Source organism: Prionailurus bengalensis, chromosome D1, assembly GCF_016509475.1.
Source record: "Prionailurus bengalensis isolate Pbe53 chromosome D1, Fcat_Pben_1.1_paternal_pri, whole genome shotgun sequence".
NCBI lineage: Eukaryota > Metazoa > Chordata > Mammalia > Carnivora > Felidae > Prionailurus > Prionailurus bengalensis.
The window spans coordinates 102,649,509-102,662,022 of record NC_057346.1 but is presented as its reverse complement, the minus strand read 5'-3'; positions in this window follow the sequence as shown (position 1 = coordinate 102,662,022).

The following is a 12,514-nucleotide window of genomic DNA, read 5'->3' as shown; positions in this document are numbered from 1 at the left end:
TACATTTCAAGGTCAATTACTTCTGTTCTATGATAGATCACTTCTTTACATTCTATTCTCTTTTCCTTCCAGTAACTTGTACAAAAATTCCCAAACAATTACCAAAATTTAACCAAAGTGGGGGGGGCGGGGTGCGTTGGAGAGAAAAAGGAGAACCATATGCCTTTGGACTATTGAAAAAATATCAATGTTTTGCTTGGAAAATGGTAAAATCTCTTTGGAAAAGGTGGTAGAAATTAGTTGGAGATTTATCATCTTAGCTGAAAAATCCTGAGTACAACACTAAATTTGTTGCTTATTAGCTCTTCCTAATAATTTTGCAGCGATTTAGAATTTAAAAGAGCGTAAGAAATTCTGAAAAGGTAAATATGTCAAGTGGAAACCCTCTGGGTGGGCAAGGACTTTTCTCCCATGGCCCCCACGGGTCCTCTGGATGATTGGAAAATTTCTGGATTTTAGAGGTTCTGGTGGATGGTGGGTAAAGCAAGGATCCCAGACCAGACGGGTCTCATGTACTGACCGCATCTCAGAGTGGCTTTAACCAAGTGACAACCTCTTTGAACGCTATTATTTCCTTAAATGGGACTAAAGATAGTCCCTGCCTCACAGGGTTGCAGGGGGCTATTTGTAAGTTTTTCTGTAAGGGGTTAGCTGTTACCAGTAGTCTTAGGAACACAGCTGCTAAGGAGGTCACAGGGCTGGAGAGGATCAGTGAGTGCATCCGATTGGATACCTTCAGCTGCAACCACAGAAAACTCTGGTTGATTTTCACTAAAAGGACATTTTTTTCCATCTGCCATCACTGGAAGGTGAGCTGGGATGTACTGTAGGATTGCTTGAGCCAATATCAGAGGCTTTTGCACCTGCCTCTCTTCTTTGCCATCCTTAGGAAATTGCCCTCAGGCTGGTTTCCTGCTAAGTCCCCAATAGCTGCAGATCTTTCAGACGTCCCATTTAGACACTTGAATTGTTAGAAGAGCAAGAGACCACATCTTTTGTGTCTCTCCATGAAGGGTGAAACCTTCCCAGAAGCCCCCAGGAGATTTCTCCCCAGGCCTCTGGCCTGAGTTTGGTCTTCTGCCTATTTCTGAGCTAATCACTGGCAACAGGAATAAACTGAACACAATTGCTTATTCACATGGTGCCTGTGGGCTGGTGGTCAGATCTCCTTTCTGTCACATGGGAGAGGGTAGATTTTTGAATAAAAGTGGGTTATGTCAGCAAGAAAATAGGAGGGAATGGATATTGGATAGGTAACCAAGTGCTGGCTCTGCGGGGTCTATCCAGATATCTGTATTAGTCTGCCAAGGCTGCCAGAGTGAAATGCCAGAGGTGGGGTGGCTCACACAACAAAAATTTATTTTCTCACAATTCTGGAGGCTCGAGTCCAAGTGGAAGATGTCAGCAGGTTTGGTTTCCTCTATGGCCTCTCTTTGACTTATGGATGGCTGCTTTCTCCCCAGTTGTCTTCACATGGTTGTGTCCTAATCTCCTCTTTTTATAAGGACACCAGTTAGGGGCACCTGGGTGGTTCAGCTGGCTAAGCGTCTGACTCTTGGTTTCAGCTCAGGTCATGATCTCACGGTTTGTGAGTTCAAGGCCAGAGTCAGGTGCTGCGCTGATGGGGAGGAGCCTACTTGGGATTCTCTCTCTCCCTCTCTCTCTGCTCCCTCCCTCACCTCACAATAAATACACGTATATTGTATTTACATATATATATACACATATATATACATGTATATTTATATATACACCAATTATATTGGACTAGGGCTCAACCATGGAACCTCATTTTTATCTTAATGACCTCTATACAGGCCCATGTCTAAATACAGTCACATTCTGAGGTACTGGGATTAGAATGTCAACATATGAATTTTGGGGAGAAACACAATTCAGCCCTAATGCCATCCTCTCCTCTCCTCACTCTTTAGATTTAGAAAACTGAGGCCTGTTTTTATTTTTATTTTTTAATATTTATTTATTTTTGAGGGTGGGGAGGGGAAGGGGCAGAGAGAGGGAGACACAGAATCTGAAGCAGGCTCCAGGCTCAGAGCTGTCAGCACAGAGCCTGACATGGGACTCGAACTCATGAACCGTGAGATCATCACCTGAGCCGAAGTTGGACACTTAACTGAATGAGCCATCCAGGTGCCCCGAAAACTGAGGCCTGTTAAGAGAATTGTGATCTGTCCCGAATCATACACATTCTCTAGATTCTCAGGCTCACACGACTTTCCTACAACTTAAATAGTGAATTTTTAGTCCCGTTCTCAACCTTAAGAATTCAAGCTCCCGTTTGGCCAAGCTTCAACATACAAGTTGCAACAAGTTTATTTCTAGCTATGAACTCTTGGCAGGAGAAGGTATTGGGTTTTGAAGCATGAGGTTAGGCCAGGAAGGATGTTTTGGTTGACTTGCTCAGAACATGTTGCTTGGCCAGGAAGATGGCCACGTGATCCTAGAGATTGTATCTGCTTCAGAGCAGGTCACCTGGTCAGGGTTCCCGCAGAGAAAGAACGTCAGTCTGGGGTGGGAGTTATAGCACCTGTCCTTGGCTGTATCGAACTAGATTTAAGGACATACGCTAACCAGCGTGATATCAGGAGGCCTAAACAAAGTTAAAACCCCACCTCAACCCCCCACACTTAGGACTCCTCAGAGCAATTACTATGCTAATGCCATTTTGTGAGTGTATTTACAAAAGGGAATACAATATACAGCATGTCCTAAAATGACAGCAGAACACTTTTTTCCCCTGCTTTGGGAAATGCTAGTCTGGAGCAATGCTCGCTAACCTTTTCCATGACCTGTCATGAATACAAAACAATAATCTTTCTTTTGGCCTCCTGGGTAGATGCTACAAGCTGCTCATTGCCAGAGATGCTCTTAGTGCTCCTAGAGGCTTTAGCCCTCCAGGCGTAGCCTGGCTATGCTGAGCATGGCACGGTGGTTGGGAAACTGGCCTAGACTCTATAAGTCAAGTAACCACAGGCCCATAGGCAAGACAACTGGTCTTGTCTGTAGAGCCTTCTGGATTCCTCCACCATCATTTGCCTGACTGTACAGGCCACGGACCCCTGCCTGGCTCCCCGGATTTTCATTCCTTCGTTGTCCTTCCCCCTTCTCCCTGCCCCATGATTCTTACTTCATTCTCTTCCCTCTTTTCTTTCTCTTGCTTCTTTTCTAGCTCATTCTTTCTTTCTGCTTAACTCTCCCAGGTCGACAGACAGACACATAAACACACATGTGCACAGTTGAAAAGGATGATATTGGTGTACATGGATTAAATAGAGCTCATTGATGATGGGAATAGATACACCAGTGTTGAGTGCAAAGAAATGCAGGCTCTGGTTAGAATAACGATAACAGTAACACACACACACACACACACACACACTCCACACACTTTTGTAACGAGCGACAAGAGATAGCTGGGTAAAGAGAGCTGTGAGCTGACAGAGACATGCCAGGGTATGGAGGCCAACTGTTTGGACAGAGCGAAATGATTCTCCAGCTCCCTGTCCCACAGCCGCATTGCCTACGACCCCTCCTACTGCGGCTCTGCAGGTTGAGGCAATGAGGGCATAAGTCTGCTGCTTGAGCACACGTACAGGGCTCTGCATCAGATGCTGGTGACTTAGGGTCAGTCTGCCCCTCAGCTCCCACCCCGGCCCCATCTCCCTGATCTCCCTCTGGCCAGAGCTTGTGCTCTCATTGTAATGGGGCGGGGACTGTGCTTTTCTCAATCAGCTCTTCCCTCTTCCCAAAGAGCTGGAGTTCTGTCACCTGCTATTATGAGCTGGACTATGGCCCCTCAGAATCCATACATTGAAGTCTTAACCCCCAACATGACTATATTTAGAGAAGGGGCCTGAAGGTTAAGTGAGGTTATGGGGATGGAGACCTAATCCAATGTGACTGCTGTCCCTCTAAGAGGAGAGAGACTCCAGGGACTCACAGGGAAAGGCCACATGAGAGGGTATCTGCCTGCAAGCCATAGAGAGAGGCCTCAGGAGACACCAAACATGTTGGTACCTTGATCCTGGAATTTTAGCCTCCAGCTAAAAGTGAGAAATAAATTTCTATTGTCAAGCCACCTAGCCTCCTTGTTTATTGACTATTGTAAGGTAGTTTGGAAGACAGACGTTCAGCTTTGAGGTCCTTCCTGGGTTTGAATCTTGCTCTTGTCACTTTTAGCTGGGTAACCTCGAGCAATTAGGCAACCTCCCTAATCTTCACCTCATTATCTGTGAAAGGGGACAGCAATACCTTCCTTGGAGGAGTATCAATAATGCTAAAATAAAATTATTAAAGATTCTGGTTTCTTAATTGATATAATAGTTTCAGAGAAATAAGATGGGTAGAAGACGGATTAGACAACATACATTGCCCACGTTGTGTTCGGCACAGAGTTGGGACTTAATAGGTTCCTTTCCTACAGATCCCCCTATTCTATGGTTCATGTGCCCTCTGTGCCTGCTGCTGAACTAGCTGCCCTTGGATCTCCATGTTCCAATCACCAGCCTGGTCTTCTGCTCTAGACCTCATATCCATCTTATTTGCTGCATTTTTTTTTCTCCTTGGTATTTATTACTGGCTTACCCACTAGAATTGTAAGCTTCATGGAGGCCTGGCACACTGTAGACACTTCCCCCATAATTGTTGACTGAAGGAATGAATGAACGAAGAAATGGTGGGACCATTTTCTTGTGGGTCAAGGGGGAAGTAAGTACCATGGTAGGTAAATATTATGGCAGGAAGTGAGTATCATGGCATCTCTTCAGCATCAAGAACCAGAGAAACAAGATTCCAATCCTGACCTCACCACTTTCCAGTTGTGGGGGGTTTCAACCATTTGCTTGGACGTGAGGGTCAAATGAACAAACACAGGTCAGTGCAGAGAATGGTGTCTGCAGCAGCCCGAGGAACATCAGTTAGTGCCCTGAGAAATGACAGAGAGGTTGGTGATGAGCTAGTGGTGGGGAGGACTCATGACTTTGTGTCAGTATTTGAATGAGGAGAGTAACTGGATGAAAATTAGATGAACAGGCTCAAGGAAACAGAAGTGGGATTTCCTCTCTGGGTGAGTTAATTCTCTGGACCACTGAGGTTCTGTACCACACTCAGGCACAGAGCAGTGATTTGGGGACCAGGCATTTTCTACCCAGAATAGAACCACAGGAATAACAAAGTCCAGTTAGCGGTGCTTATTGTTAACTCAACATTTATGTGGAGATAGCTCTGCCTCCTGTTTTATCTGTTTTATGAGGACACTAAGGCTCTCAGTAGGTCACCACTTACCTGAGATCACAGAACTACGAGTGCAAGGGACAGACCCCAAACCCAACCCCTCTGAGTCTGATGCTAGAACTCTCTCTCCCTCACACACTGATTAGTCATAACGGACCGGGAAGGAAAGTCGAAACTTTGGTACCATCTTCTCCCAGAAATAAAAACCAGAATTCCATCTTCATATAAGTGGTCCTTTGGACCCTTCTGTGAAGACTAAAATTGGTTTTCTGCTTTTGTCGTTTTTGGGTTTCTGTCACGTGAGATCAGAAAAATCATCATAGCCTGTGTGGGAACTGAGTTTAATGCCGTGGGGGTCCCTCAATTCTGAAGCAGTTGGAGACAGGGGAGCTAAGCGTTTCTTACTGGGAAAAGGCAAATGTCTTTCCTTGAATTTTTTGATTCTCGAGTGATTTTCCTTCAGGAGGTGGCTGTGGAATTGCCAAGTGTTGGTTGTTGGAAAACAGGAGCGTGACTCCAAGGGTGGGGCTGAGTTGTGTAGCAAGAAGGAGCTCAGTCCAGACAGATGTGATGGTAGCACAATGGGGATTTGGAGGGCCCGCCTAGTCCTTGAGTGTTTTGTTTGGAATGCACAATATATTACGATAAAAAAAAATTTTTTTTTGGCTGGTAGTAAAACATCAGACTGTTTTCACACAAAGTTCTGGATTTATCATTCTTAAAATATAAAAGTAAGCTCTGGCAACACTGGACCCTGTTCTATGGCAACAACTGACTCAACCCGAATAGTGGGTGTGCGTCATTCAGTTCATCACAGACCCCTTCCCCTGCGTGTGGTCTTACGTCCCTCCCATCTCACTTATTACCCTAGTGGATGGTTTCGTTTTGTAATCCTCGAAAGAATGGAAATAGCACTGCACCGGCTTCCAGAGATTTAAATGCTAGTTCTGATGCCAAAATGCTGCAGTGATGTTGGGCAAATCTCTTCCGCTCGCTAGACCTTGGTTAATTCACATTCGAGAAGGAATAAGCTCTTACCATGTAAAGGTGTGCGGGACAGCTGATTCACTCACTGATCTACTCATTCGGTTAGTGTTTAGAGAATGTATGTAATAATGGAGATAGCAATAATGGAGAAGCAGTGTGCGCAAGGCAGAAGTAAATCCTGTTATTCAGTGAAGGAAACTGATCCTTACATAAGTGGGGAAATACAGGCCGTGCCAAGGACACATTACATGAGCCTCTTGCCCAATCTAGGGGCTCTAGGAAGGCCTTCAGGAAGAAGCGAGGTTTAAATCAAGGCTTGAAGGATGAGCCACAGTGGGAAGGGGAAAGAGAAGAGTATCTCAGGGGGAGAGAACAGAATGTGCGGAGCATGTTTGAGAAACTTAAAGGAATCTGAAATAGCCAGACAAGGATGGAAAGTGAAGAGAAGAGATGAACAAAGGCCAGGGCTTGAAGGGATTTGGAAGGCTCATGAAACCGAGAAGTGCTCGGGCCAGTTTTAGTTCAGGATTTTTGATTTTGAGACTTGTCTGAACCTCTGTCTATTCAAGAAGGAGAAATGGCAGGTGGAACCATAGAGAGATCCCAAGTATCAGCATGAGAGATGGAAAACATTTCCCTAAGGGTGAACAAGGAAAGCATTTATTGGCTAGTTAATGATGCACTGCGGTTGAGTCTGATGTGAGCCACTCACACCCTAAATGCATTTATATCTAGCAAATAGAACACAAAATTAAAAGGTACTTGAAATAGATTATATATGTATATAATTGATAAAAGATACTTGAAATAAATGATATATATAATAGACAAAAGATACTTGAAATAAATGATATATATAATATATCTATATCTATATCTATATCTATATCTATATCTATATAGATATAAGTTTCTTTATTTTGAGAAAGAGAGAGAGAGCAAGGAAGGCAGAGGCAGAGACAGGGAGAGAGAGAATCCCAAGCAGGCTCTGTGCTGTCAGCACAGATGAGGAGCCCCATCTCAGGAACCGTGAGATCATGACCTGAGCTGAAATCAAGAGTTGGGTGCTTAACTGAGCCACCCAGGCGCCCCTGAAATAAATTATATTTTAATAGGACACAAAAACTACCTGGATCAGCTTCTTTTTTCTAAGGAAGTTTGACAACTGCATCAAATGCTGTCAATTAACCAAAGTGCTGGTAAAGGACAGCTGAAAAATTAATCAGCTTCCGAATGGTTTTCCCGGAAAACCGATTCTTATCAAACTTGTAACGGTAATTGCAGAAATGCCGCCTGTGTGGCATTTAAACATAAAGACAGTAACAGGAAGAAATCATCACTTAGCGTTCTTCTAAAATTCTATCTCTCTAAGTTCCTGAACATCTAGCCCTTATTAAGGCAGAATACAAGAATTATTTCAATAACACCAACTTTTATGTGACATTTCTGGGTAATTGTGTAAAAAAAATGATTCTAATCCAAATACATCCTTCCTTTCTTTGCTTATTTTTGTGAGTGGAGAATCAATGTAATTGCCAGTGCAGGAGGGAATAGGAAAGTCTCCCTGGTTTGTTTTTTGTGATTGAATGCACTTTCCTTCTTCAATTCTCCTTTTGGAATTGTTATGAATTCCCTCTACTCCCTCTGTCCAATTCTGTGGGTGAAATGAGCATGCTCCCTTCCTCCCCCATCCATGTCAGAGTCCTTGACTCCCTTCCAATTCCAGTGCTTGCTTTAAATTGGAACAGAGTATGAGACAGGTCTTCCCACAGAGTCTAAAAATTCCCCTTTAAAAGGATTATCTATATTCTGGCACAGAGGCTTGAATAAAAAGAGCAACCATCTCTATTTTTCTGGCTAATTCCCTTCATCTGAGATCTGGGCCAACCAGATTAATTATAAATGGTCAAGAGAGGCACAGGGAGGGGTTGGCTCAGTGGATTGTCTTCGTGGTGCAACTAGAGAGAGAAAAATCTTCTGGCTAATCTCTCAATAGCTTTCACTGAGGTTAGGTATTCCACAATTAACGATTCTTAAAAACAAGTTATTTTTAGAGGAGTAGTGTATTAGAAGCAAATTAATTCATTCAGCAAACACTTACGGAACATCCACTATATGTCATATTATATGCAAGGTGTAAGGAATGAAAGCTAACAGCAATGACAGCAATAACTACTATTTTGCGAGCATTTACTCAGGGACAGGTACTGAGCTAGGTGCTTGCTGGACATACACGATTTCATTTAACTCTTTCAAACTCTTTGATAGGTAAGCATTATTTCTTTTACTATGTGGATGAGAACATTGATGTTTAGAAAACTCAATTATATTGTCCACAGCCAAGATCACCCATGGAGAGCATGTCAGAGGTAAATCTGAATCCAGCTGGATGACTCCAAGCCAAAGCCCTCAACCAACCTGCTGTCCCTTGGGAGCCACTAGACTGGGGGGACAGGAAGACCTGTAAACCAGTGATTACAGCCAGGGTGAGGGTGCTGACACAGAATGATACGACCAGTGGGCCCAGGACGGCCCTGAAGAGGAGCTGGACAAGATTTTAGAGAGGAGCTAATATCTGAGCAGGGCTCAGTGGAAACTCAATAGAAGGGGCGAAAAAGCTCCAGGGGAGGGAAGGGGGGGGGGCGGTTAGGGCATGTGTGAAGAAGGATGAGCCTATGGTGTCTCTGGAACAGCCGGGAGTCCCCATGGCTGGAGAAGGTGAGGTGGGAGAAGGCTGGAATGGAGATTGGACAGAGGCATCAGAGCGAAGGGCTTCTAATGCCACCTTATGATTCTGTAGACGGTGGTCACAGTTTATCATATGAAATGACCCTTTGGTAACACTTTCTAATTAAGTGCAGCTCCTTTCCTGTCCTGCAATGAAATGGAATGACATGCCTCCAGACATAGTTTTTTTAAAAAAAGACCCATCTAGCCTTCTAGCTCTAAAGGAAAGGGGAAATAGAAGGTAAGTAGCTTAAAAAATAAGCATTTAATGTTTGAATGCTTAAGCACGGCTGCTCTGGACGACGTAATAAAACAGATGCTGTGTCTGTATGTTGTCGTGGCACAAACAGCCCTGAAGGCAGAGTGAGTGATTTTCACGTCCTGGAGGCTCAAGTCCAATGAGAGTGTTGCTTTTGATAATATGACTTCTCCGAATGGTCACATTTCTTGGCCAAGCTCCCAGCAAAACAAAGTCCAAGCTTTCCTCCATTTATGTGGTAGGTGCAATCCAGGAAAATTCAGTGTATGCTAAAATTGTGGAAAAAATATTTTGCGTGTATTGTAAAACAGGTTCTAAGTGGAGATAATGAGAAACATGCTTTTCACTCTCATGATGTCTAGAGGGACATTTGGAAATCACAAGGGACATGGGACCATTCTTGCTAGTGTGAACCTGTGCTGTTCGAGGCTTCGATGACCTCTGACCTCTACATGCTGATTCTCCCTCCTCGCCCCACTTTATCGTGACAATTAACACTGTTCCTGCAAGTTGAAAAGAAGTTCGCAGGGGTCTTTACCTTCCAATTAGGAACAAAGCTAAAGGGATTCAATGAAGAATAATTAAAAAATAATTAAAGAACCCTCAAGGAGCTCTAAGTATAATGGGGGAAGATAGATATGTTAAATAAGTTATGAAGAAACTAGGTGGCGACTCCATTAATAGATGGGAAAAAATAATGTACTATGAACCAAGGAGCTTAACCCAAATCTCTACATTTGACGGTGTTAAAGTAAGCTTATGTTAATCATATTAATTGCAGATTTTTCCTAATTTTGTCCTTTACTTTTATTGTTTTATGAACCACCTGACATTCAGAGTTTTTCTATCCTTGTACTAATCGATTTTTTCCTTTCTTATTTCTACTAGTGGTGGATTAAAGATGTCCCTCCTCCCACTGGAAAAAAAAAAACTCTGTGCCAAGTGGTGGCAGACGGATGGGAGCCAACAGAAGGGGAAGGGAAGGGCTCACAGAAGGGACTGGAATGATGACTAAGACTTGCTCTTGCAGATCATGGTGGTGGGAGGAGGGCCTTCTAGAACGAAGACACAGCATGAGGACAGGCAGTAGGCGAGGTCCCCAGGACCTAGTGCTTGCAGGGTACTGCACAAATGGTCCTGCACAGGGATATGGGGGAGGGTGGGGTGGGAGGCTAGAAAGACTGGCAAGGGAAAGCAAGGTTCAGACATTCCAGATCTCTGCAGCTAGCTCAGGTTATTACCAGGGAAGTAACATTCTTTTCTTCCTCCCTCCCTCCCTCTCTTCTTCTTTTTCTTTCTTTTTCCTTCTTTCTTTCTTTCTTTCTTTCTTTCTTTCTTTCTTTCTTTCTTTCTTTTTTTTTTCTTTCTTTCCTTCAAGTTTATTTATTTGTTTTGAGAGAGAGAAAGAGAGAGAGAAAATCTCAAGCAGGTTCCACACTGTTGGTGCAGAGCCCGATGAGGGGCTTGATCTCGCCGACCATGAGATCATGACCTGTGCTGAAATCAAGAGTCAGATGCTTAACTGACCGAGCCACCCAGATCTATGTTTTTATAAGAAGAACATTGGCCAGACTGTGGGGAAAAATCATAGGAATGGTCCCTGACCAACAGCAACAACATCACCTGGGCCTCACGCCAGACCCACTGAATCGGACCCTTTGGAGCTAAGATGCATGTTAGTAAACTCTCTGTCTCTACTTTGAGGTCGAGTAGGCCATTCAGACTCAACACGTTCAGAACTGAACTTGGGAGAAACAGGGGCTGGATTTACCCCTCCACCTTAAATGACCAACTAAACATATAAATCAGTGGTTTTCAGAAATTGGATAATACCCAGCATAAAATCCCCCAGGGAGAAGGGACACCAATGAGGTGGCCCCTGAAAACTGTCTCAACATCATTCCTGCCCTTACAACGTGCTAAGGAAGTCCCGGCGCTGGATCCTTCTTTCCCCAGACACTCACTTAACTCATGCTCCAGGTTCTTTCAAGTCTTTGTCAAATGCCACCTCCCCTTGAATCCTGCCATGATCCCTCTATTTCATACAGTTCCCTTCCTCTTTTCCCTGCTTCCCCATTTTTTACAGACCACTTCTGGCCTTCTAGTGCATTATATAATTTACTTATTTATTGTGTTTAGTGTATGTCTCCCTCATTGGCAGTTAAGCTCCCCAAGGGCAAGGGTGCTTGCTGGTCTGTTCACGGATGTATCCTAAGCACTAAATCCCTGCCTGTCACGTTACAGGTTCTCAGCCAGGGTTTACCTACAATTGTTGAGTGAGAGACCCAGGGGCCCACAGTTTGGGAGTGACAGACCTGGATTCTGAGCATAGATCTTAGGCTGTTAAAGCCCACAAGGACTCTCCTTTACCACTGCTCTACACAACATGGTACATACTCAGCCTTTCAAAAGATAGAACTCTGTGTTATTTTCCACCTGCTCCAATCTTACATTTGAATACATTCGATTACGAAACTAAGAGAGATAACGAGAAAAAGCATTTTGTACCTAAAGGTGCCTACAAGGGCTAGTTATCAGTTATCTCAACCTGAGTTAATCATTTAGTCTGCTGATTTGGTTGAGCAATGCCACTTGAGAGCCATGATTTCATCCCCACGATGCAGATATTGTGATGTGTTCTCTGTCTACCCCGTAGTTACTGTTGCGTTTCTCTGGTTCAGCTGCGTGCATACCACCATCATAATTTTTGTTATTTCCTATGCTAATCGTGCTTTTCTATAAACGGACTCATCTTTTATTTATTTAAATTAGTTTTTAAGGAAAACTATGTTACCCTGTTGAGAAGCACAGTTGCTTGCCATAAATAGAAGGTGCGCTAAATATGCATTCAAATAACACATAGCTAGGGGCGCCTGGGCAGTTCAGTTGGTTAAGTGACCACCTCTTGATTTTGGCTCAGGTCATGATCTTGAGGTCCGTGAGATCAAGCCCCACGTTGGGCTCTGCACTGACATCATGGAGCCTGCTTGGGATTCTCTCTCTCTGCCCCTCCCTCTGAAAATAAATAAATAAACTTAAAAAAAATAACATAGCTATTAAATTAAAAACAATTTGTGTCCTGCCTACAATATCTCATCTCATTTCTGGTATGCTTGCCACAGTTTGAGGGAACACTTGCTAGAAACCTCTCTGAGCCGTGACGGAACAGGTAGTGTTCTCTATGCAAAACCATAGCGATTTATCAGATTATTGCTACTGTACTTCTTGTGATTCATGAAGAAGCCAAGTGTTTGACCCTGATTCCACTGAGCTGGTACAGGTGGTTGT